We start from the raw sequence: 24,898 nt of genomic DNA, 5'->3' as shown, positions 1-24,898 counted from the left end.
GGTGGTTAGATGAAGGGAAGTAATGTGGCAGATTTTCAGGGGCTGTATAACTTAATTGCGTGGGAGCACTTGTCTAGTCTGTGTTTTACAGAACTGCACCAGCACTTGACTGATAGTAAACTGACTTACCCCAGGAAGCTTGCTATGGAGGCGGACTGCTGGGTGAGTACCAGAGTCCACAAAAAGGTATACGGGGAGATTCTGCCACAGGTGGGCAGGGTTCCCAGTAGCACAGTGGGGGGGGGGACAAGGGTAAACAAAAGGAGTCTTCGAAAGGGCCCCAATCTAGTAACCCGAGTAAGAAATTCCCCCCCCCAGGAGATAAGAAATGAATGGCATCTTCAGGAAAGCCTGCAGAGGCAGGGCACCATAAGTGCTTTGCATGTGACTGGAGGTTCACATGAAGGACGATCACAAGTGTCCCAAGTGGACACTCCCACCTAGCGGTGGGCAGACCAAGGGGTTGGCCAGTGTAGCACTTTGGGAGGAGGTGGTCCCAGGTGGGGATCCCACAGAGATGACCCTTGTCTCACTAGGGGACTGTGATATGGTCCAGAGAAACCTAATGCCTGATAACACTAAGAAATACAGGCACTGGGTGACCATCAATGGGCAGAAGGTAGAGGCTTTCAGAGATATTGGAGACAATGTGACCACGGTCCGGTGTCACCTGGTGTCTGAAGAGCAAATAGTCTCTGGTGTATTCCACCAAGTAGTTGCAGTGGACAACTCAGAGCGCTAATGTAAGGTGGTGCAGGTTTTCTTTAAGTGGGGTGGCTCTTAGGTTACTTGAGGGTGCCTGTGAGTCCCACCATGCCAGTTGACTGTCTACTGGGCAGCAAAAACCTATAGACTTCCGCCTGGAAGGATGTGGCGCTCAGGTCGCACTTGGGGATGTTGGGGTTGCCAGAGTGGGCATGCGTGACCACTCGGTCCATGGAAGCCATACAGGGTGATCAGACAGACCTGAAACAGTGGCCCAGGTGGCTGCCAAGAGAAAAGGCACGGGTGGGAAACCCGCCCCAGAGGTTCTCACAGTCCAAGAGGAGGCTGACCTCAAGGGGGATGCCCGGGACTTACAGGGGAACAAGTGGCTGAACTGGGAGAACTACCTGAACTGACCCATTGACAGCAAGAAGGGGGTCCTGCCAGGGAAAAGTTCTGCGCAGAGCAGAAGGTGTGTCCGACTCTCGTGGGCCTTGAGCAACAGGCTGAAGACCAGGCAGCTGGCGCTGAGCCCAAAGATCACCTGATATACTGGGAGAATGATCTCCAGTTTGGCGAGCCTAAAGTTGCTGAGCCTGGGGCAGCCCGTGTGCTGGTAGTACCCCAGCGCTTCAGAGCCTTCCTACTGGGTTTGGCTCATGATGTGCTTCTGGCAGGATATTTGGGGCAGGGCAAGACATTTGACGGGCTTGTCACCCACTTCTATTGGCCCCAAATGAGAAAACATTCAGATGCATTCTGCAGATCCTGCCAGACTTGGCAAGCAAGTGGCAAAAGTGGAGGGAAATGTAAAGCCCCCCTCCTACCCTTTCCTGTTGTGAGCACCTCTGTTGAGCAGGTGGGTATCGACATAGTGGGGCCTCTGGACCCCAAGACAGCCCTAGGCAATAGGTTCATCTTGGTCTTGGTGGACCATGCCACCCGGTACCCGGAAGCTATCCCTCTGAGGACAGTGACAGCACCCGTTGTGGCCCGGGCACTGATGGGGATTTTTACCCAAGTGGGTTTCCCAAAGGAGGTGGTATCTGACTGGGGTACCAACTTTATGTCCATGTACATAAAGACCATGTGGAAGGAATGTGAAGTGAACTACAATTCACAATTCCTTACCACCCCCAAAGTAATGGGTTGGTTGAGAGATTCAACTGAACCCTGAAAGGCATGATTGAGGGTCTGTCAGACTCTATGAGGCATAAGTGAGATTTGCCCCTGCCATGCCTTCTCTGTGCCTACTGGGAAGTACCACACAAGGGTGTTTGCTTTATCTCATAGTCTGGTGAAAGAAGGCTGGGTGCAAGCTCCTAGGAAGCCACCCCAGGATGTATTTAGCTACGTGCTGGCCTTCAAAAACCAGATCGCATGCTTCAGGAAGCTTGCACAAGGGAACCTAGAGGCAACCCAGGAGGACATGAAACGCTGGTATGACCAGAATACCACTCTGGTTGAGTTTCAGCCTGGCCAGAAAGTGTGGGTCACGACCCCTGTAGAGCCTTGTGCTCTGCAGGTCAAGTGGCCAGGGCCATTTGAGGTGAAGGAGTACAAGAGTGATGTCATCTACCTAGTGGACTTGCAGACTCCAAGGAACCCCTTGAGGGTTCTCCATGTGAACGGCCTCAAACCCCACTTTAAGAGTTCTGAGTTAACCATGCTTCTGGCTACAGATGATGGGGTGGACGAGGAGAGTGAACCTCTCTCTGAACTCCTGTCTGCCAAGGAACAGGATGGGTCAGTAGAAGGCGTAGGCCTCTCCCCTTCTATGACTCTAGAACAGCAGAGTGAGTGTTGACAGTTACTGGGACACTTTGCCACTCTGTTCTCATTCACTGTAGGTGTTACCATCTATGCATGCATGAGGTGGACACTGGGGACAGCCTGCCTGTAAAAAAAAGGTTTACAGGTTGGCTGACAGAGTGAAGGCCAGCATCAAGGAGGAGGTCTCCAAGATGTTGGCTTTAGGGGTGATTGAGCACTCCAGCAGCCCTTGGTCCAGCCCAGTGGTTTTGGTACCCAAGCCTGCTGCACCTGGTGCCACACCAGAATTTTGGTTCCATGTGGAGTACCAGGGGCTCAATGTCATCACCAAAATAGACGCCCATCCCATCTCCACAGCTGATGATATCATAGATCAGTTGGGGGCAGCCAAGTTCCTCAGCACGTTTGATTTAATGTCTAGGTACTGGCAGATTGCCTTAACAGAAGGGGCCAAGGAGAGGTCAGCGTACTCAACACCAGAGGGGCACTTCCTGTTCCGGGTCATGCCATTCAGGTTGAAGAACGCCCCTGCCACCTTCCAGAGGTTGGTCAATCAGGTCCTGACTGGGCTTGAAAACTTCAGTGGTGCCTACCTTGACGACATTGCGGTGTTCAGCTCCAATTGGGAGGACCATTTTCACCACTTCTGGGAAGTGTTGAAGGTGCTGCAAGCTGCAGGCCTCACTGTCAAGGACAGATAGGGCAGGGGTCAGTGGTGTGCTTGGGACACCAGGTAGGGAGCAGCCAGGTGGTACCCCTACAGCCCAACATTGATGCCATTCGGGTTTGGGCACCCTCCAAGACCCAGACAGAGGTGAGAGCCTTCTTCAGTCTCACTGGGTACTACAGAAGATTTGTCAAGAGGCATGGCACCATTGTTGCCCTCTTGACAGAGCTGACTTCTAAGAAGCAGGCTATACAGGTTATCTGGACTGAGGCTTGCTGGACTATGTTTGATACCCTGAAGGAGGCCATGTGCATGGCACCCGTGCTGCTGGCCCCTGAATTCTCCAAGGAGTTTGTGGTACAGACAGATGCTGCTGGCCCCTGACCTCTCCAAGGAGTTTGTGGTACAGACAGATACTTCAGAGCATAGTGTGGGAGCAGTACTTTCACCGCTGAAAGAAGAGGGTCTAGACCAGCATGTAGTCTTCCTTAGCAGGAGACTACTCCCAAGGGAACAGAGGTAGAATGTAATTGAAAGGGAAGCTTTTGCTGTGGTGTGGGTGCTGAAGAAGCTAAGACCCTACTTGTTTGGGTCTCACTTCTGGGTTCAGACCAACCACAGGCCCCTCAGATGGTTAATGCAGTGGAGGGATGAGAACACAAAACTGTTGAGGTGGTCCATTACCCTACAGGGGATGGACTTTTTGGTGGAACACCGTCCTGGCACAGAACACGCCAATGCTGATGGTCTGTCCAGGTTCTTCTTCCTTAATGAGTAGGACTCCCCGGGGGTTGGGTAGTTCTCCCTACTCTCAGCTGGAGGGGACATGTGTTAGACATGGCAGCCTTTTCGCATGTCTCCCCTGTCTTTTTGCCTTTTGACCTGCTGTTTTTATGGTTTATTGAAATCTGTTTTTACTGGTTTATTGTCTCTGCGCACTTTACCACTGCTGATCAGTGCTAAAGTGCAAGCGCTCCCTATGTAAATTGCACTGTTGATTGGTTTATCCATGATGATTACCATATTTGATTTACTGGTAATTCCCTAGTAAAGTGCACCAGAGGTGCCCAGGGCCTGTCAATCAAATTCTACTAGTGAGCCTGCAGCACTGGTTGTACAGCCCACATGAGTAGCCCTGTGAACATGTCTCAGATCTGCCACTGCTGTGTCTGTGTACCCACTTGCCAGCCCTGAACCTTCCCTTTTGGTACATGTAAGGCACCCTTAAGGAATGCCCTAGGTAGCCACATGAGCAGGTTGCAGTGTATTTAAAATGTAGGACATGTACTAGTGTGTTGTACATGTCCTAACAGTGAAATACTGCCAAATTCGAGTTTGACTTTTGCAAGGACTATCTCCCTCATGGGTTAACAAAGGGGCTGCCTTTAAATAACTTTAATGATCAGATTCCCTTTGAGATCAGATGGAAATATGGAGTTTGGGGTCTCTGAACACACAACTTGAAAATACATCTTTTAGTGAAGTTAGTTTTTAGATTGTGAGTTAGAAAATGCCACTTTTAGAAAGTAGGCATTTTCTTGCTTAAACCATTCTGTGACTATGGTTGTTTGTGGATTCCCCGTCTGGGTCAGTTTGACAGTTGGGCTATTTACACCTCTCCTCTAGACAGTGACACAAAGGGAGCTGGGGTGTAGCCTGTAAATCCTGATGAGCCATCTGAGCTAGAGTGGAGGGAGGAGTGGTGACTTACACCTGAAAGGACTGGGTCTGCCCTCACACAATACAGTCTCCAACCCCCTGGTGTGTGTCTGAGGCCTGGCCTAGACGAGGAAGGAACTTGCAATTACTTGAGACTTTGCTTTGAAGTTTGTCAACTTCAAGGCAGAAAGGGGTATAAGTATTGGACCCAAAACCCCAGACTCATAGAATCTTTCTGGAATCAAGAGGAACTGCTGCCCAGGAGAAGAACTGAAGAGCTGAAGGAGGAGTACTGTCCCTTTGCCTTGTTGCTTTGCTGGACTGGCCTGCAGTTGCTGCTTCTACATGAAAAGAATGAAAAGGGTGAACGTTGCTGTGTGTCCTGCTTGAGAAAGTTCTCGAAGGGCTTGGAGTAGAGCTTGCCTCCTGTTGGAAGTCTCACGGACACCAAAGACTTCTCGATCTGCAGCACTGGGAACTGTGTTTTGTGCTGTTCAAGAGGAGAATCCACCACACCGCCACCAACGATGCTGCCAGCCTTCACAGTGACCTGCTGACGCTGCACGTAGCCGCACTGCCCCACTTCGCACTGCAACCCTGGTCTCACCGACACCGTCATCGGACGACTTCACCGAGCCGCTTCTTGCACTGCGACCTGTGGGCCCCGCACTCTAGCATTGCCTTGCTCAAACCGCAGCCTGGGCATCCCCAACGTCACCACTCCTGCTGACACCGTTGCCATTGCCTGCACTGTGGCCTGTGGACACCGCTCGTGAGGAGCACAAAGCACCATCCTGTCCCGCACCACAGCCCTGGTCCACCAATGCCAGCACCATCGACTCCAGTGTTATCACCAGACATCCGCGCCTGCACCGTGGCCTGTGGACACCATTTGTGAGGGTGACTAAGCACCGTCCCGTCCAGCACCGCTGGCTTGGGTCTACCGCCAACAGTACTTCGGCAACAACGACGCCTCTGCCTGCACCGTGACCTGGTGACACCACACGTCGCACTGCCCCGCTTCACACCACAGCCCTGGTCTCGCCGACGCTGCTGGACACTATCACCTAGACGCTGCCTGCACCGTGACCTGTGAGCACCGCGCGTCGCATCATCATCCCACTTTGCACAGCAGCTGCAACGCCATCCACGCCAGCGCTCCTGACTTCATCAGCCCGGAGTTCTATTCGCAACGAATGTGACTTCCAGGGCCCGACGACTCCTGCACCGACTCTGAAACCGACACCGCAAAGCCAGCGACGCCACTCTCCGGAGCTCACCACAAGGATCTAAATGCCCTGCAACTCCAAAGGAACTGTTTGTGGGTCTTCCCGACACCATAGCTGGCCTGTGATGCTGCAGCCGGCCTGAACTGTTGGTTTTGTTGATCACAATGCCGTGATAGCCCCACGTTGAGCTATCTACTTCATGGAACTCTATTTTTGAATAAATCTTGCAGAATTCATATATTTATTACTACATGGTCGATGTTTATGGTATTTGGTTGTTTTAAATAAATATTGGTTATTTTTCTAAAACTGGTGTGGTGTCCTTTTGTAGTGTTTTCACTTATTACTGTGTGTTATGTGCAAATGCTTTATACATTGTTTCTAAGATAAGCCTGACTGCTCGTGCCAAGCTACCAAGGGGGTGGACAGGGGGTTATCTGAGCAGGTATCTCCCTTATCCTTACTTGAGTGAGGGTCCCCACTTGGACAGGGTGCAAACCGACTGCCAACTAGAGACCCCATTTCTAACGGTAAAGGGTTCTCCCGTGCCACTCGGATTTTGGATATTATCCTATAGAAGGCATAAAAATCTCATGAACGGGGCCTCCTCTTTGAGCAAAGAAACGCTCACCAACCTCTTCTGTTAGCATGAAAGTACCACTTCACTCGACAGTGGATACATAGTGTGAACAATCCTGCCTACACCCAAAAACTTGGGCTACACTTTCATCTATGGGAACTGAAATTGGTAATATGAGCTTGTGCTCCTCTACCAATGTATGATTTGCATGTGTCAATTGAGCACGCAGCATTACATTACTGCAACATCTATGAATAAAGATGACATTGAATTAAGCTGCATGGGATGTTGTGCCACAGGATGTTTAAGTCTACACAAGGGCATGGTTGTCTATAAAAACTACCTAATATAGCACGATCCTCACATTCAAATAATGTTGTTCCTTCCTACATATAGAACTCCACAAGCACTGGCAAATCCAGTAGTTTTCGCCTCTGAAAAATCTATTGGTTTTGTAAATTTATTTTTAGACATGTTTCACAGCAACACAAGCTTCTTTGCAACATGGCTTAAAGTTAAAAAAAGCGCTATGACATACCAAGCGTTGACCTCCTCGTAGTAATTTTTGTCTTTTAAGAAATGTTGCACAGTAGCTCATGTTTCTGTGCAGTATATGTAAGAACTGCAAAGGGGTGGCTAAGAAACAAGAGGGAGAACAAAACAGACAGGGGCGAACAGATGTGTGGGTTGGTGGACAAAATGGACGCCAGAGATGGGATAGGAGAAAATGGCAAGCAACGGGAAGATGAGAAGTAAAAACAGATGCCGGGGGTTTGGGATGGTAAATGCACAGCAGGAGTGGGGTGGTGGGTGGGGAAACCATAGAGTGTCATGCACTTTTATATATTTCATGGCCAAAAGTAAAACAAAAGTACCTTCAGGAGAACATGGCCAGTGGAAGAGCAATTGCCACAAACAAGTAGCTGTGCTGGGTCCATGCTCCACAGCAGGGACAGAAGCCCAGAAAAGACTTCAGACTGAGGTGTGCAGCGACAGGAAGCAGGAGGCATGACCAGTAAGAAGCAAGGAAATGAAAGTGAAGTGGAAGTGAAGTGGAAGTCAACCAATGATAAGTATTGGTAAATAATGGACGGGCTCTAAGCCCATTTTTTAAGTTTATCTTAATAACAACAGCTTTTGCTGACAGCGCATGCACAATGTAGGCGAAACCTAAAAAGCACTGTCTGCATTTCTAAAATCCAGCATAAAAAATTATTGTTACTGAAAACTTGTCACCTTTTCTTTTTCTTCCGAATGGCCCTCAACTTCCCTTCCATGCCTTCTCTTTCTGGGAATGGCCTTCTCTGAGTCACATGCATGTTTGCTTTAATCTTTATTAATGTATTTTTGCAACCTGTCCACAACTTATTTTAAACATCACAACCTCTGCTTCCTTGAAAGTCATCCCTGCAAGCCAACATTACTAAAATCTCTCCTAGTATTTCTATTAACCCCTTCATTAACTCACATACCACCCTCAAGCTTCACTGATGATTGCACCTAAACTTCCATTAATGTATCCTACAGCAAAGAAACTAGAGTGAATGCATGGAATAGTTTGCTTGAACACACAAGGCTAATCCTGATAATCAGTGATAGCCAAGGACACTTGATTAATCGCTAACCTTGGGTTCCAAAGCAACATGCCTGGTGTAAAGCACTTCAATGCCTAATTGAGGTAGAAAGTGCTATATAGATTTGATTACAGTTATGATACATATGCAGACTTTTGAAGGCTGTTGATTATCACAATCCTCAGCAGATATGAGATAAGGGTGCCTACAAAGAGAATCTATCTACCAATATTGATTAATTTGTACTGTTGGTTGCAGATGGTTTGCACCAGCACTCCTGTTTGGTACTAAGGTTTATTTTTTATAATCATTGCTTGACTGAGAACAAAAGAAAGAGCAAGGCAGAAAGAAGAGAAAGATAATGAAAGAGGAAGATCTGAAAAAAGTGACAGAGGGAGACATCAGTAGTAAAAACAAGCAGCAAGATTGAAATAAAGAGACAAAATGTAGTGCTGTGGAAGAATGAAGCATTAGATGGATTCAACAAAAGGTATTATTCACAGTATTTTTTTTCACCAGACTTTGATCTTGCTGTTGTAGGACTCCCGCTGTTAGAACAAGACTGCTGGATTAGGGGCTGCAGCACCACAGTTGTGGGTGACAGAGTGAATCCCACACTGTTTTGGCCGCTGTAAGCCCAACTGTTAGACCTGGCATCCTTGGCTTGGTCTCCCCTAAATTTTTGCCTCTGTTTCCTAGGTTGTTGCTGTGTCCTGGACTCTGTTTTTGCTGTTTTTGTTACTCTGGGCACTTTATCACTGCTGACCAGTGCTACAAAGCAAGTGCTCCCTATGTGAAATTGTATGTGTAATTGGAATTCCATAATTGCCATATTTGATTTACTAGTAAGTCCCTAGTAAAGTGCAGTGAGTAGACAGAAAATCGTGGATGCCTTTGAAACATTCTGAATTGTTCTCTGCTGTCAACAGGCTCATCTCAGGTAAAACAACCTCAGGACTTACAAAGGCATAAAAAACAATTACAGGAAATGCAGTCTGAATCATTGGAAAGTTTGGGGGCACACTCCTTTCCTTTGTTTTCCAACTTAACTGTACCATTACAGACACAGACCCACCATATACAATGTTGCTGGACCCGCCCAAAAAGTACTCTGCACCTGAAAGTGTTAGGCCATGCTTCCCCTGAAAGGGAACATAAACAACTCAAATTTGCAGTTTGCTCCCTACAGGGCATCAACAATGAATGACATACCTGGGCATCCCAAGCCACTTAGGGCGACTCATTTAGATAGCATGACCTGCTCGGTAAAAATGCTTGACTCAATCTGAATCACAGATTCTTCTATTAGGCACATTGATTCCAATGTTTTTCAGCTTGTCCGTGCCATTACTGAACTGACTCACTCATGTGCAACTCAGTCTCTGCCAAATCCTAAACTGGCACACAAGAAAACCCAGGTAAATTTCAGCTTCATGAATCTCCTCCGTCTTAGCGTCCTTATGGCACAGTTAGCTTGAGGCTAGTTCCTAGGTATACCTGTGGCACTTGGTGCGATTTAAACTCTGATCAGGGTATTGACACAATGGACTGTCCTTTAATATGGCTTGGGCAAGGCTGTTCTCCATTTGGTCTGTCACTATATGTAATGAAATCTATATATAATGGGATAGAATGCACCCATCGTAATTGCCTATATTTCGGACTGAGGGTGGGTGCATAAATAAATCACTTTGTGCCGCACAAGTGGCTACAACACTTAGCCAAGTATTTAGGAGGAGCCCAACAAATGCTGCCAGTGAACACTCATCAGCTCTGAAACCATCATGTTTCTGGCCTTGCACATCCTCGGGGATTCATCGTGTATATTAGACGACATTTCCATCCTTTAAGGGAGGAAATGACGCAGGGAAATGCACTTGACTTCGGAACAGGCGGCTCAAGATGTGTTCACCCACCATTCTCTGTGCCAAGTCAACTGGCAGCACAGATGAGGTAAATTCTCCTTTCATTTTTAAACTGGCAAAGATAATAATGAATAAATACGAAAATGTGTACAAGAACTGTCCTGTGCTATCCCAGAGGGCATACATAACCCTAACAACGAAGTAACACAGCGATGCCAGTAGCCACAATAAAACCATAGATGCCTATTTATTTTCCCCACATAACGAAAAGCAGGAAAAATCAACAGTAGACAGGTCTTCAACTCCTCGCATTATTGCTTCCTGGCTTTGAAGCTACCTTCCCTTCCTAAGAAGAGCTCTTCCGTTCTGGCCGTCCTGCTCAGTTGGATTCCTGTCACAGTAATGAAAAGCTCAAGAGAACTGTCTCACGTGGCGTATTATTCACTATGCCATGTCCTGGTGAATCATCACTTTTCCACTTCAGTGAACGCTCACTACTGTGCCTACCACTGCTGGGAATAACTACATCAAATGAGGCAAGTTCTAGGGTAAGTGTATGAGTCATGTTAGAGTAAGGGGTGCTGTTAGGATTAGGGTTAGTGTTAGCGGGTGATTTATGGTCAGGTGTATTATTTGGATTTGGATTAGGTTTAGGTAGGGTTTAACATAAAAGGTAGACCTATGCATGGATTTATGGTAGGATATGTAATGGCTTTAAGAAATGATTGGCTGATGGATTGGGTTTAGGGCACGTGGCAAACTTAACTTTTGTCTTAGGGTAAGGTGAAGGGTTAGGTTTGATGTAACAGTTACTGTAAAGTTTTGATAAGGATGAATTACAGGATTGGTGCTGGGATATGGTAAGGTGTAGCCGTTGAGTGTGAATTACATTTAAATTAAATTTAAGTAAGTACATTAAACTTTGGCGCCTAATTTACAAGAATCTGACGCATTGACTCTGATGCATCAGATTTCTTGCGCTGCCCTGCACCTTCCCAACGACACCATGGTAGCACTGTATTTACAGTACAAAGCTCCTTGTTGCACATTTTCCACAGATGCATCAGAAACTCTGGTGCATCTGTGGCACTAAGGTCACGCATTGCTGGACTAGTGTAAACAAGTGACGTTACTCTGGCAATGCATGGAAGGCTCCCATTGTAAAAAGCCTTGTGTCAATTTAATGCCTGCTCTGAACAGGCATTACATTTTTGACACAGTGAAGGCGCAGAATGACGTAGTGAAATCTTTGAGATTTCACTGCACCAGTTCTGTGTGTTTTTTAGCGGGGGAATGCCAGATTACAAACATTGTATCTGGTGCAGGTATAATGTGGCACATGGCTTTACAAACTGGTGCAATGATCACATTGCACCAGTTTGTAAATGTGGGGCACTGTATGGGACTACTTAGCGCCACCGCTGCATCAAATAAAAATTGCACAATGGTGGTGCTTGTAAATAAGCCCCTACGTTTTAGAGTATATGATAGGGCCTAAAGTTAATGCACTTCCCCTTCTACTTCGATTATTCAATGTGTCAGTATTCTCAGTAGTGTTAATTGTGATGTGGTCAGGCACGGCTCATCCTTTAGTGGTGGAGGGGCCTCGCCCCCCCACACCTTTTGCCCCTCAAGAAGAGTGCCTATCATGCTGAGCAAAGGTCAGCCTGACAGACACTCTTCAAGTTCAGCTCAGGCAGGAGCGAGACATGCGTGATTTGCGCAGACTCCTGGCTGCCTGAGCTGAGCTTTGCAGGCTGAAGAGGTCACAGCTCCTATGGGCGTGACCTCCTCGGCTTAGCAAAGGCGCCTCAAGGCCTACCCTCTTGGTGATGAGGGGAAGCGTAACCCATTGACTCCGACCTGGGAGCTTCAGGTTTAAGCCCTGAAGTGCCCAGGGCAAGTGTCAATCAGTGACACTTCGTCACAGAGAGGGATGGGGTCAGAAGTCTCACTGACCCCAACCCTCTCTGTGATGAAGTTGGGACAGCTACCTTACCTCATTGGCTGACGTAAGGTCAGCCAGTGAGGGAAGGCAGCAGTCTCAACTCTCCTGGGACCTAAGAGCTGAAGGTAAGTGTGTGTGTGTGTTTTGTTTTAAATGAATGTTTGGTGCTTGCATGTATGTTCGAATGTTGATGAGTGTTATGAATGGATGTGCGTGCGTGTGTGAATGAATGAGTGTGAGTGTGCTTCCCGCCCCCCTCGCTCCTAAAATTGCGATACGCCACTGGATGTGGTGAGTTCTATCTAGTATTTTTCTCAATGCATTTGTATTCTATGTTGTGACGCAATCTCCATCCTACAGCAAGGTCATTCTCTGTAATTGTGACTGTTGTTTGGAGCTAGTTGTTGCTGTCCTCCATACTACTACATTATCCCTTTTTTAATGAAACATTTCTTCTCTCAGGCTTTTCCCCGACATTTCACCTCTACTTAACTCATGTCTATGGCTGGACAATTAAAAGGTTTTGTTGAGAAATGCTAGAACTGTCACAGAAATTATATAAAATTGCACACACATTGGGTGAAATATACTTGGTATGAAAATTGAACATGAAAGCATGTAAAAAATAATGTCACGAGCTGGCAGGAAGCTGGCTCAAGGAGAAATGTCTCTGAGCCATTATTTTAGTGTTTCTGCAAGACATTACCTACTCAAACAAGTCTCATTACAGTAAAAACAAATTGCTCAAAATTACATGCTAGCAAAATGACAAGAAATTTTACAAAGATTTCATAAAAAGGAAATTCTGTGAGATGTATCCCCTTTAAAAAGTATGCGTAGACGAAGGCAATAAGTCTTGCCTTTGGGAACTTTTGTCTTTATCAATGCCTTATGGAAAAAAACACTCCTTGACGATGCTGTGTAGTATGGCCAAAATAAAAAAAGAAAATCAGGCGTAACGGTGTGGCTGTCAGTGACCTAGTCATTTAGTAGGCCAGCACATGCTTGATGACGTATTCACATACATGCTACATTATGCAAGCTTCCACGCATGCCCCCACACTTGCACGCGCCCATAAAATGACATGGCTGTTTTTTCTTGAATTTACTGATTAAGGACGGATCAGTAAATTATAGAAAATGACAATAATTTAGTGTAAAACCGTTTTTCGAAACTCAGAGGTCGGCAGAAATGTTCTGCCTGGTCCTTTGAACAAATAAAACTAAAATAAAATAAGACTGTGAGGGCTGTGGTTGGCAATGGAGGAGTGTGTTGTGAAAGTGAATGGAGGAGTTAAAGTAAACTTAAATGTGGGTGAGGGAAGAGGGAAAACGCAGCACATGAGGAAGGTGGCAACACAGAGAGTCAGGGAAGCACACACGTGAGAAAAAGTAAAGGCATACAAGGGAGACAGCTGGAAAAAAATGCACTCTCATGGAGTGCTTACCCAAAAAAGATGAAACGTTTCTTAAAAGTGAGCAGTGAAAAGACAGAAGACAGCAAATCTGAGAAATTGTAGAGGCTATCTTCCATGAAGGGACAAACAAGATGGACAAACTGGAACAAGGAAAGTCATCGAATAAAAAGCAAGCAAAATAGAGTGATAATAAAGTCAACCAATAATAAGCGAAGGAAAGCCACCAACAGGTCTTGTACAACCAGACAGCTTGCGCTGTCTAGTAAGCTAGACCTAAAATATCACCCAGGCCTTCTCACTGCCTACGTTGTACACTCACAAGGTAAATCTCTTACAATGTTAAACCGTAGGTCTTATGATCAGCGTTTTGGCATTAAAAATAAAAACGTGTTTAAAATAAATCCAAATAACTTCATTCTTAGAAAAAAGGAGTGAAACCCATCCTCTCTTTTTACTGCTGCTTCAAGTTTTGGTATGGTTAAGCACAAAAATTGAACATATGTAAACAACGCACTTAAACATAAAATCAATTATGAGCAATGTCACTAGAGCATTAATGGAGTGTTCTAAGGAGCCGATCCCATTTTCTAAATTTCTGTTCGTTTTCTGGCAGCGATTTAAGGGAATGAGAGCGAAGTGGTTGCCTTGGATCTTGGCATGAAATCAACTGTGTGAAACAGAGCCAGCCAGGACGTAAAGCTGTGACAGCATCCAACCAGCTTAAATGCCTCTGTAAATATAAGCCTAACATTATGTGTCAGCGATGTTTCACGAGACCATTGTCCCCAATGTATACAGCGCAGCGAGTCCAGGAATGCCACATACTTACATTATACAATAACTTCTGAAAACAGTTTAACCAGCTGATTTATGGGCCTAAGCCAGATCTCCATTTCCCTATGTTGATTTTAGTTGTGGGAAACCCCAGAGACTGCATGAACAGGGGAGGAAGAGGCATTGTTGTAAAGGCTGGGTGTACCATTCCTGTATCTCACTCCACAGCCCAATGCTTTCCTTTGAGGTCTCCCGCCGACAGATGGCTGGAGATGCACACTGAAAAGGTCTGGCGGGAAAATACCAGCTTTTGCCAACAGTGTGGAGCCAACCAGCGCGCGCTGCTTCCTCTGCCTAGAAATCCCTGGCACATTATGGAGTCAAGAGAGACAGCTCTGTGGTATTAGGACAAAGACTGTGACATGTTAGGGAGTACAGAAGGTGGCAGGTGTGGCGAAGGAGTGTAGGGTTACAGATTAGATAATTAGCTAGCCTTCAGGTCCAGCCTGGGCCTCCATTGATGGGGCATCGCTCAGGAACCTCCACTTTCTGTATTTTCAATGTTTACTAAACGGCCTTCCTACAGCTTATTGAGAACAAATGCCCATGGAGCACAGATCGTTGTAACTGCTGATAAATCAGTTAATATAACTGGCTCTGGGTGTAGTACTGAGGAAGACAATGCAGTGTCATTCGCAAGGCCGGACTTTCTTCAGGCAGTGCCCCGAGGCAAAATTAAGGGGCATATTTACAAGAAAGAGGCGCATCAGCCCAATTCGCCACTTTTCTTGCGTCGCCCCTGCCCCACCTAACAACACCATGGATGCGCCTACATTTTGCTGCTCCTCCTTATCTCACCCCCACCCACTCCACATCCATTCCCTCCCACTGGTGATCCTGGTGATGGGGTGTGCTTTTATGCTCCCTCGTCACGTCCCCTCAGGCCAGTGACCAGCCTGTTAACACATATTTGCACCTCACCTTAATCACCCATACTATTGCTCAAATAGAGGTGAAAGTCCGTGGGAGAGAGCACGGAAAGGGGAGTGGGGGGTAATTGGAAAAAGTCTAACGGACAAAAAATATATGTACAGACTGCATTCCGGAGATAATTAACTGAACCGATGCCCTGGAATAAAAGCATTACTCATAGCAGCTCAAGGAGTGAACAACATGTGTGCCCCTCTAATTGTAGGCGCCCTAGTTCACACATCCCATGAGATCCCATGAGATGTCGTCCTGAGAATGTTGGAGCAGTTGCCATGGTAACGAGAGTGATTAAGCCAGCTTAATCAGGATTTGGGAATAGGAAGCGAGAGACAGGGTTCATGAATGGCGCAGAGAAGGGGCAGATTCCATGATCCTTAATTTATGCAGGTAGTCCAGATAGAAGCTCTCTGCTGGAGGAACTAAGGCCCATATTTATACTCGGTTTGCGCTGAATTAGCTTCATTTTTTTTAATGCTAAATCAGCGCAAGCCTAGCTCCATATTTATACTTTGGTGCTAGACACTTCTAGTGCCAAATGTATGGGGTTAACGTCGTTTTCTCAACATGAAAACCTACCTTGCGTAAATGAGATGCAAGGTAGGCATTCCCGTCCAGAAAAGGACGATATGGCCTTAGCGTCATATTTATCCCCATGTGCTAAAATCCAGCACAGGGGGATGGGGGCCTTAGTGGCATTTTTAACGCCTGGGTATGGGCAGGCGTTAGGGGACCTGTAGGCTTATTTCCATGGTCAGATACCATGAAAAGAGCCCACAAGTGCCATTTCCTGGTCCCAGGGACACTCCCACCAACACCAGAGGGACACCACAGGATGGGGGACCCATCCCAGGTAAGTCCAGCTAAGTATTTTTTTTTCACACTCAGGGGCCCTGACTTGGGGCCCCTTGCATGGCGTTGGCCCCAATGGCCAAGCCCAGGGGACATTCGTCCCCTGGGCATGGCTATTGGGGTGGTGGGCATGCCTCCTGTCTTCACTAAGACAGGAGCCATGCCTATGGGGATTGTGCACCAGAAAATGGCGCTACACTGCTTAGAGCAGAGGTCTTCAATTTTTTTGATGCCGGGACCCCCTCTCAAACATTTTTTAGGCATAAGGACCCCCTCGTGACAAAAAATTCTAGAAGCTGGCACTCCTCATCATCAACAATCAGAAACATCCCCAATTCCCACTACAAATCATTTTTACGGTGAGGAAATAATATCAAACAGCCTTTAGCAAACCAAAGGTCAGTGACTGTGGGGTTGTGGTCCAAGGTGTGGCTAAAAACAAGGGTCTTGTTTATGAGGAACTAGTGTAGGGCAGCGCCGCAAGTCCTCTTGTGCCAATATAAAAGGGCAGGAATGCACAGTATTTATGAAATACAGTGCATTCCTGCCCTTTCCCCCTGTGCTGGCGAACAAATTGCTGCCTAGCACCAATGTAGGCAGGGTTGGTTTTGTGCAGGAAGGCAGACCTCCATGTACAAAAACAATCCTGACAGGTATTTTCCTCTTTCCATGTGTGCAGCAGAATGCAACACGCATGGAAAGAGGAAAAAACGAGGAGAAATGAACACATTTCTCCTCATTCTACCTGCATAAGGTTTTGGCGCTGCTCCAGTTTACGTGATTTTGTGACTTTGGGCAGCACCATCCCTCGGTGTTGTGTGGAACACCCACTGCAACGGCCATGGAACGCTGCCTTGACACACGACGTACTCTGTATCTATGAAGCCATACAAAGCCGCGTAGGGTGGCTGTGCGTCGCCTCATAGGTATGCGTGAGAGGCTTGTGCGGCTGGTGCGTCAATAAAAGTGATGCTCTGACGTCGCAAGCCTCTCATAGATATGCCCCAAAATATTCTGTAGGTTTTTAAACTCTTTCACCATCAGGTAGCTGCATATAAAAGAACAGGCAGCTTAGAAGAAAAATAAATAAAAGAAAGTGGTTACTCATTGGGAGATGCACTGTAGAGCATTATGAAACCTCTCTTAATGCACCACAGAGGTCTGTGTGTAACCAGACTGCCACACAATTAAATCTTGGTTGGTGCAGTGGAGAATAGTGACTTGTGTTTTTTAGTGCCACGAGGTCACGGCCTGTGACAGAAAGCAGTGTGAAAATGTAAGTCAGTATTTTATATTTGCATTACACATGGTATAAGATTGGTAACTACAAATTCACTAAAAGGTTCAAGATAACATTTCCAAAATGTAGATTTAAGTAATACCAGACCGAATGTAATAATTTTTTTTGTAGCTGTCCCTTCAACACCTTCTCAGGGGTAGTAAGCACTATGGGCAGATTTATGAAAAGTGGCGCTGCACATAGTGCAGCGCCACTTTTCTTACGGACCTTACCACCCCCCTAACGCCACCATGGTAGCGCCGTATTTAAAATACGGCGCACCATGGCGGTAGTTAGGGTGACTAGTGTCACAATTTTTATGCTAGTCCGGTACTTTGCAGGATTAGTATAAACAATTATGACCCTAATCCTGCTAAGCACCCAGAGGCCAATTGTAATCAATGGGGACTCTTTTTAACGCCTGCACTTAGCAGGTGTTAAAAAATGCCAATAAAAATGGCGCAAAGGAATATCATAGATTCCTTTGCGCCATTTATACAGCCCCCTCTAGCATCGAACCGCCCCCCTTGCATAAATTATGCCTGGCGCAGGCATAATGTCGCACAAGGGGTTACAAAGTGGTGCAATGCAAGCATTGCGTCACTTTGTAAATATGGCGCAGCGTTTTTCCCCTTCCAATGCCACATTAGCGTAAAAAGATTACGCTAATGTGGCGTTGGAACGGCGCAAGGGCAGCATAAATCTGGCCCTATGTAGATACAATTACTATTAAAAGCACATACTTCACCGCCCAGTTGTTAATCCTTTCCACTATCACTCAAAAAGAACAAATGTTTGTCATCACAAAGCTTTGAGTGATTCAATCAATTAAAGCCAGAACGGGCTCCAAAGCAGACTTTACGTTTGTATATTTTACCATTTACATCTGTAGATCAACTCGTAGCTCACAATTGCATTTAAATCAGGAAGCAGCCCCCTGGCACGATGGCCTCTGTAGCTGACTGTGCAGCTGCCTTTCACAGCACAGGATTCTCAATCAATTAAAGTTGACGATCGGCTGGGGGAATGCGTAACCCCCTTTCCAGGGCACCACGGCCACCCTGGGCGTCGCGACCCACAGATTGAAGACCTCTGGCTTAGAGGCATTTTTTTGCCTCTAAACAGTGTAGTGCCATAATTCGGCGCACAAGCTCCGGTTTCCCCCACGCCTCCCCACTCTGTTAGCATCCTTTACAATGACATTAACCGGGCATTAGGGCCGGCTAGCGCCGTTCCATAAATATGGCGCTTGGCGGGCATCTTGGAATGGCGCTAGCCGATGCTATACTTTTTCAGGCAAAACTGCGCTAACGCAGTTTTGCCTGAAAAAGTATAAATATGGGCCTAACATTTTGAAGTTTACTTAGTCCTGTACCACACTTCCTAAAATAGTTCCCAGGTTCCTCAGACAGCAAATTGATGTCAGTGACAGCCCCCTCTTCTCAGTAGAATTGCTGCTTGACAGAAGTAAGCTCCAAGGTAAATAGTGCTTCAGATGAACTGAGAAGATTCCACATTGTGCAGCAGTGAGGTAAGTTATTCCCTAGTGTGCCTGCGTTTTACAGGAAAATCAGGTTACAAAATATTGTGCTGATGAAAGCGAAGAAAACAAAGCTGTGCGTGATGCAGACACAATCTGTTATCACATTCCCCGCAAAATGTCAAAACACTGGCAGGGAAGAAGGACTAGATTAAAGCCGAGTAGCGAGTCTCACCAATCCAGGTGTGTGATTTTTGTTTGGAAAAGCAGTTTGTAAGAAATACACACTAATGAAGTTGGCAGACACATATTCGTGCATGGATTACTGTCAAGTGTGGCCCACGGTCTGATTGGGAAGGTGGCAGTCGAGCATTGGGAGATGGGCCAGTGCCTCAAGGTCACTTTACAGAGGCCCGTTTTTTTGGGCCTCTGTAAACCAGCCTAGAGGGACTTAGGGCCAGATTTTTAAGACGCTAGCACCTCCTTGCATCACACTAGTGTAATTCTTTATGATAATGTGGCTCAAGGAGGAAATGTTCACCGCAACATATTTACAAACTGCAGCAATGCATGCATTGCGCCACCTTGCACCACATTATGCCTGCATCAGGCATAATGTATGCAAAGGGGGTGGCATTTTGTTGTTAGGAGGCCTGCAAAAATGGCATGGTAAAATCTACAATCTACAAGATTTCACTGCACCATTTATGACGTCATTTTTAACACCTGTTTAGAGCAGGCATTAAATTGACGCATCAATATTAACCTATGGGCCTCCTTGCACTTTGCCCCACTAGTGTTAAATTTGTGGATGCTAGTGGAGCAAAGCAGCACAATAACATAAAAAATGATGAAGCTATTGGCCTAACGACCTCCATTTTCATACATCTGGCCCATTATGCCTTACGTCTGACACAGTGCACAATTTGTAAAATGATGAGTGCTGATGCCCAAAGCTCTACTCAGAAGCCCATTGCTGGTGTTATGAAATGTTGATACTCCATGTACCAAGACTGCATAGTCTTGAATCCATCTCATGCCCCTTTAATCTACTACCAGACACACCCTTCACCTTTATCTTACTCTTGTAGATTCCTGCTCTCTTCCTTTGTGACAGTTTTTCTGTCTTTCTCTTCCTTCATCTTTCTACTTTGATTTTCCCCCTCTTGATCGCGGTAAAAATCTGATGTGTAAAAATAAGTGCTGGTCCCCAAAAATGAGTTCCAGTGGCCCCTACCAACAACCAGCAACTTAAATTAAGAACTGCAGACACATAAATACCTACTTAATTCTTAAAGAATTCAGGTCAACGTAGCCTCACCCATATTGTTGAGCAAGGTAGACTCCATCTCTTATTAATCACCATAGAGTACAAATAATAACAATGGGAAGAGCTTGATATTCACTGGCAATCTATGTAGTCTTACTGTAGGACTTCCCGCCTTCAACCAAATTAGGTGAACTTGCTTCATTTGAATGTGTGAATGGCTTACATATATAGTGATACACAAACTGCTTGCAGCTAAATGGAAGTGAAAGTTAGGTCATATCTTTAAAACCAGAATGGAACTGAATAATGGTAAGTTAAAAGTCTTATTTATCTTGTGTTTTGAGGAAAAAGTGTAGGTGGCAAAAAAGGGTGAAAACCCAGTGAGTGACTTAGAATCACAGGCTTTCATTGAGCAGTCATGCTGGGATTACCATCAAGGACATTTTTAGGTCAAGCGCACAAGCACTTTGACCTGTTGTAGTGTGTGCTTTTAACCACTCCCACTGCACGCCCATCACTTTCACTCGTTCCTGGGCTTGCCTTTCAAAAATCATTTGTTATCATTGGTAAATGCTTTACATTTTCCCCTCCTTTGGGCAGGTTTGTTACTTCTGCTACATGGATAATTACATGATTGCTGATATGTTTGACAGCTAGCGAACTTCTTTTTCTTCTTCTGTCGCTCTTTCGCGCTCATGCTCGTGGCGGTCATGAATCAGCTCGTTGGTTTATGCGGTCACCAGAATTTCTGGATGGCAGCACAGACTAGTAATTTACAACAGGCTGCCACATATGTATTAAATGGCTCCGTATAGATTCAAGGCAATCATGCCAGTTTCCCCATAATTCACATGGCCAATGTCAGGAGAGACCCATATTTGTTTTATTCATTAAAAAAATAAGGATTCCTTACACTGAACATAAAATGCTCTAGGCAGGCAATCGGCAAGGCAAAGACATGCGGGCAGATTCGGCTGTGAGTGATTAATTGTCGGGTAGGACTTCCTGATAACGCACAAGACGTGATGAAAGAGATTTCATAGGCTACCTAGTCTAGAGTGGTGGCGCCTCAATAGACATGCAAGTCCCTGAGGAGGCGCACCCAGACGAGGGTAACAAGCAGCAGCCACCATAGGTGCTTGGTAGTTTCTGGGCGAACAAAAGGTGCTATCACTGCGCGATATTGCCTGCTGGACATTTTTGTAGAAAAATTAAAACCTTTTGTGGGATTCGACAACGATGTGTTAACGTCCCTGAAGTCAGGCGAATTCAGGGAACTTCCTACTTGGCAAAACAAATTCGTCTGGGTGGCATAGTTTTATATATGCCCACCCCTGCAGCTGGATTTCCCACTCAACGTGAACAGGCTGTCAAGTGGCAAGAACTTGTGTTATTCTGTCAACTGTTTGACCGTGTGGTGAAGCGTTTGATCCGACCTCTTAATCATTGGTCTGCTCAAGTGCCATTCACATGTTGCTTTTGTCCTGTAAAGACTTCAGCGTGTGTCGATTATTAGCCACTTTGGCTATTGTCTCCTTTGACATTTCACTCTTGAATATGCACACATCCACCTAAAAAGTAGTCCACCTTAGTGCCACGAAAGGTAGGCCTACTATCATTTCATTTTCTTGTATTTGTTCGCAATGCTTATTTTTTTTATTTTTTTTTGCAAACATGCACGTCACCAGTAGGTGTGGTATTTTTAATAGTTATACTTTTACACCTTTGCATATGTTTTCAAAATAAATGAAATATATTGAGGCTTGCCAAGGTCTGACCTATTGATATTGTTAACTCTTATTTTAAAACTGCCAGCTTCCTGGTGTCTAAGGAAAGGAAATGTCATATCTTTTTCAAACCTGCGTTTATGCACTCTGCCCCACAATGGTTCAACGACATTTGGGTAGTTAGGAATAATGGGTATTGGCATCATCTGATCACAATATTAACAAGGAAGCCGAAAATCAGTGTGCGGACCGGGGGTAGTGATGCTGACCGCCGTCAACATACCGTGTCTGCGGCGGAAATCCGCAACGGGTATTATGACCCACACTGAGAAATCCTCCACAATACAGACACCCACACAAGTCCGCCACACCAAAGGTCAGTAATAAATTGGCGGAACAAAAACCCACACCGTCACGCCAACAGGAAGACGCCCACACTATTCCAACCCATGACTCAACGTAGCAGTCATTCAACCACGGTAAACCATTGACGGTACACACCGCCGCACCCAAAAGACATATGCACTTACAAAACACAACCACATTGGACAATTCCAAATACACACACCTAACACACATACACACACCACACCCACACCCAAAAGCAAAGACCACACCAGCATCCAGAGGCACACAACACCATCACTCACACACCATCCATGCACAAAACACCACACACCCCAAAACATCACCCCACACATCACATCTAACATCACCTCACACATCACTCACACCACATCATGGCACCTCAAAGACACCCCAGGTTTTATGAGGAGGAGCTCAGGGTCATGGTGGAGGAAATCATTTGGGTAGAGCCACAGCTATTCGGATCACAGGTGCAGCAGACGTCCATTGCAAGGAAGATGGAGCTATGGCGGAGAATTGTCGGCAGGGTCAACACAGTGGGACAGCATCCAAGAACACAGGATGGCATCAGGAAGAGGTGGAACGACCTAGGGGGAAGGTACGTTCCGTGGTATTCAGACACCAGGTAGCTGTACAGAGGACTGGCGGTGGACCACCACCTCCTCCCCCACAACTAACAACATGGGAGGAGCAAGTCTTGGCAATTGTGCATCCTGAGGGCCTCGCCGGAGTAGCAGGAGGACTGGACTCTGGTAAATCATATATTTACTATTATATCCCCCCACCCTACCTGCATGCCATCACTCACTCCTACCCCTACCCTCACCCCCATCACTCCAACACCTCACATATACCCCACCATCACAACCCCTCCCATCCCAATACCAAGCCCTGCATGCAACAATAATGCATGGACACCCATCACAGACCTGTATGGGCACCCATGACCAAAGCATGTCCAAGAAGGAGACTCACCCAGGGCACACAATCACCACTCACACAAGGGCCAAGGTGATAGTTCAAGCACAGTAATAGAGGTAAACACACCCGTTGCACAAGATGGCACACACAGACATAATAACAATGCATTTACACCCCAACAGGACCCCTGCCCAACGTCACCGGACAGGAGGTGCCAGCCATATCCAGTCCCCCCACAGAAGAGGCCCCCAGTGATGACAGCAGCTCTTCACACCTGGATCAAGATGACCAGCCTGGCCTATCAGGGACCTCTAGACAGTCGGTTCCCCTGCCACAGTCCCAACCCACCACAGAACCTCCCCCCTCAGGAAACACCACCACAGCACCCACCAAGCGGGCCCATGCCACTGTCCCCAGGACACGTCAATCAGCAGTGTGACCACCACTACAGGGACCCCAGGCAAACCCACTAACCCAAGACAATCAGGGACCTGGGGTCAGTGGCAGTGGGCAAACAGTTCAGGGGACAGAGGCACAAGACAACAGGGAAGCTGGGAGGACTGCTGTGCGACAGGGGGAGGACAGGCCTATGGAACCCACTCTCCATGAGGCACTCTCCAACATCATGGGAGCATGCCAAAATTCCCAGGAGACCATGGGCACGGTACTGGCCAAGTTTTAGGAGACCCAGCGGCTGCAGGAGGGACACTACATGGGGATCAGGGAGGACTTGAAGTCCATTAACACCACCCTGGTCACCATTGCAGGGGTGCTGGCAGACATGGCCAATACCATGAGGGAGACAGTGGCATACCACCGGGCCCCTGACACTAGCCCAACCGATGAACAGCCTTCCACGTCTGCGGGCGCTAGTGGCCAGGAGGCCCCGCCACAGGACCAACAGACCACCAGCACCACACCCACTGCAGAAAGAGAACCACCCCGCAAACGGTCTCTGCGATCCAGGCAGAAGACAGAGAACATTGCCAAGACCCCCGCCAGGAAATAAGACTCTCCTGAATGTCACCCTCCTGTCCCACTCTCTCACCCTGTCGATCCTTGAACTGACATTGCTGCCCTTCCTGTGCCCCATTGGCCAATGCACCTGTGATACCAAGAGACTGGACTCTACTAAGGACCTTCCTCCACCATCACCCCAGCCCCTTCCACATACCCCTATACACATTAGCCCATAAATAAACACCCTTGAATCACAAACCAATCTGGAGTCAGTCTGTTCTTTCACAAATGTATAATTACAACATCATCCACTAATGTCAATGTAAATGCTCATTTGCTCATACCATTGTATGACAGTTGTTGGGCAGCAGTAAATATAGCATAAGGCAGAATGAGGTACCCAGATCTGTGAAATGGAAAGCCAAAGTGAACTGTCAGTGTCCATAGACAGAGGTTAAGAGCCTGACTTATACAATGTCCTACAGTAGTCAAATATGAGAGGAGCAGTGCCAGTCTCTTACCTGTGTGTCACTGGAAGTACTGCATGATGATGTTAGTTCGGTTGTCAATATCTTCTTCCTCTGCCTTCTCTTCCTCACTTTCCACAGGCTCCACAGCTGCCACAAGACCATCATCAGGTCCATCCTCCTGCAGAAAAGGCACCTGGCGTCACAATGCCAGGTTGTGCAACATGCAGCATGCCACGATTATCTGGCACACCTTCTTCAGTGAGTAGTATTGGGAGCTACCTGTTAGATGGAGGCACTGGAATCTAGCCTTCAGGAGGCCGAACGTCCTCTCAATAATCCGTCTAGTTCGCCCATGTGCCTCATTGTAGCGTTCCTCTGCCCTTATCCTGGCATT

The sequence above is a fragment of the Pleurodeles waltl genome, chromosome 11 (genome assembly GCF_031143425.1).
Source record: "Pleurodeles waltl isolate 20211129_DDA chromosome 11, aPleWal1.hap1.20221129, whole genome shotgun sequence".
Classification (NCBI taxonomy): domain Eukaryota; kingdom Metazoa; phylum Chordata; class Amphibia; order Caudata; family Salamandridae; genus Pleurodeles; species Pleurodeles waltl.
This window is presented reverse-complemented; position numbering follows the sequence as displayed.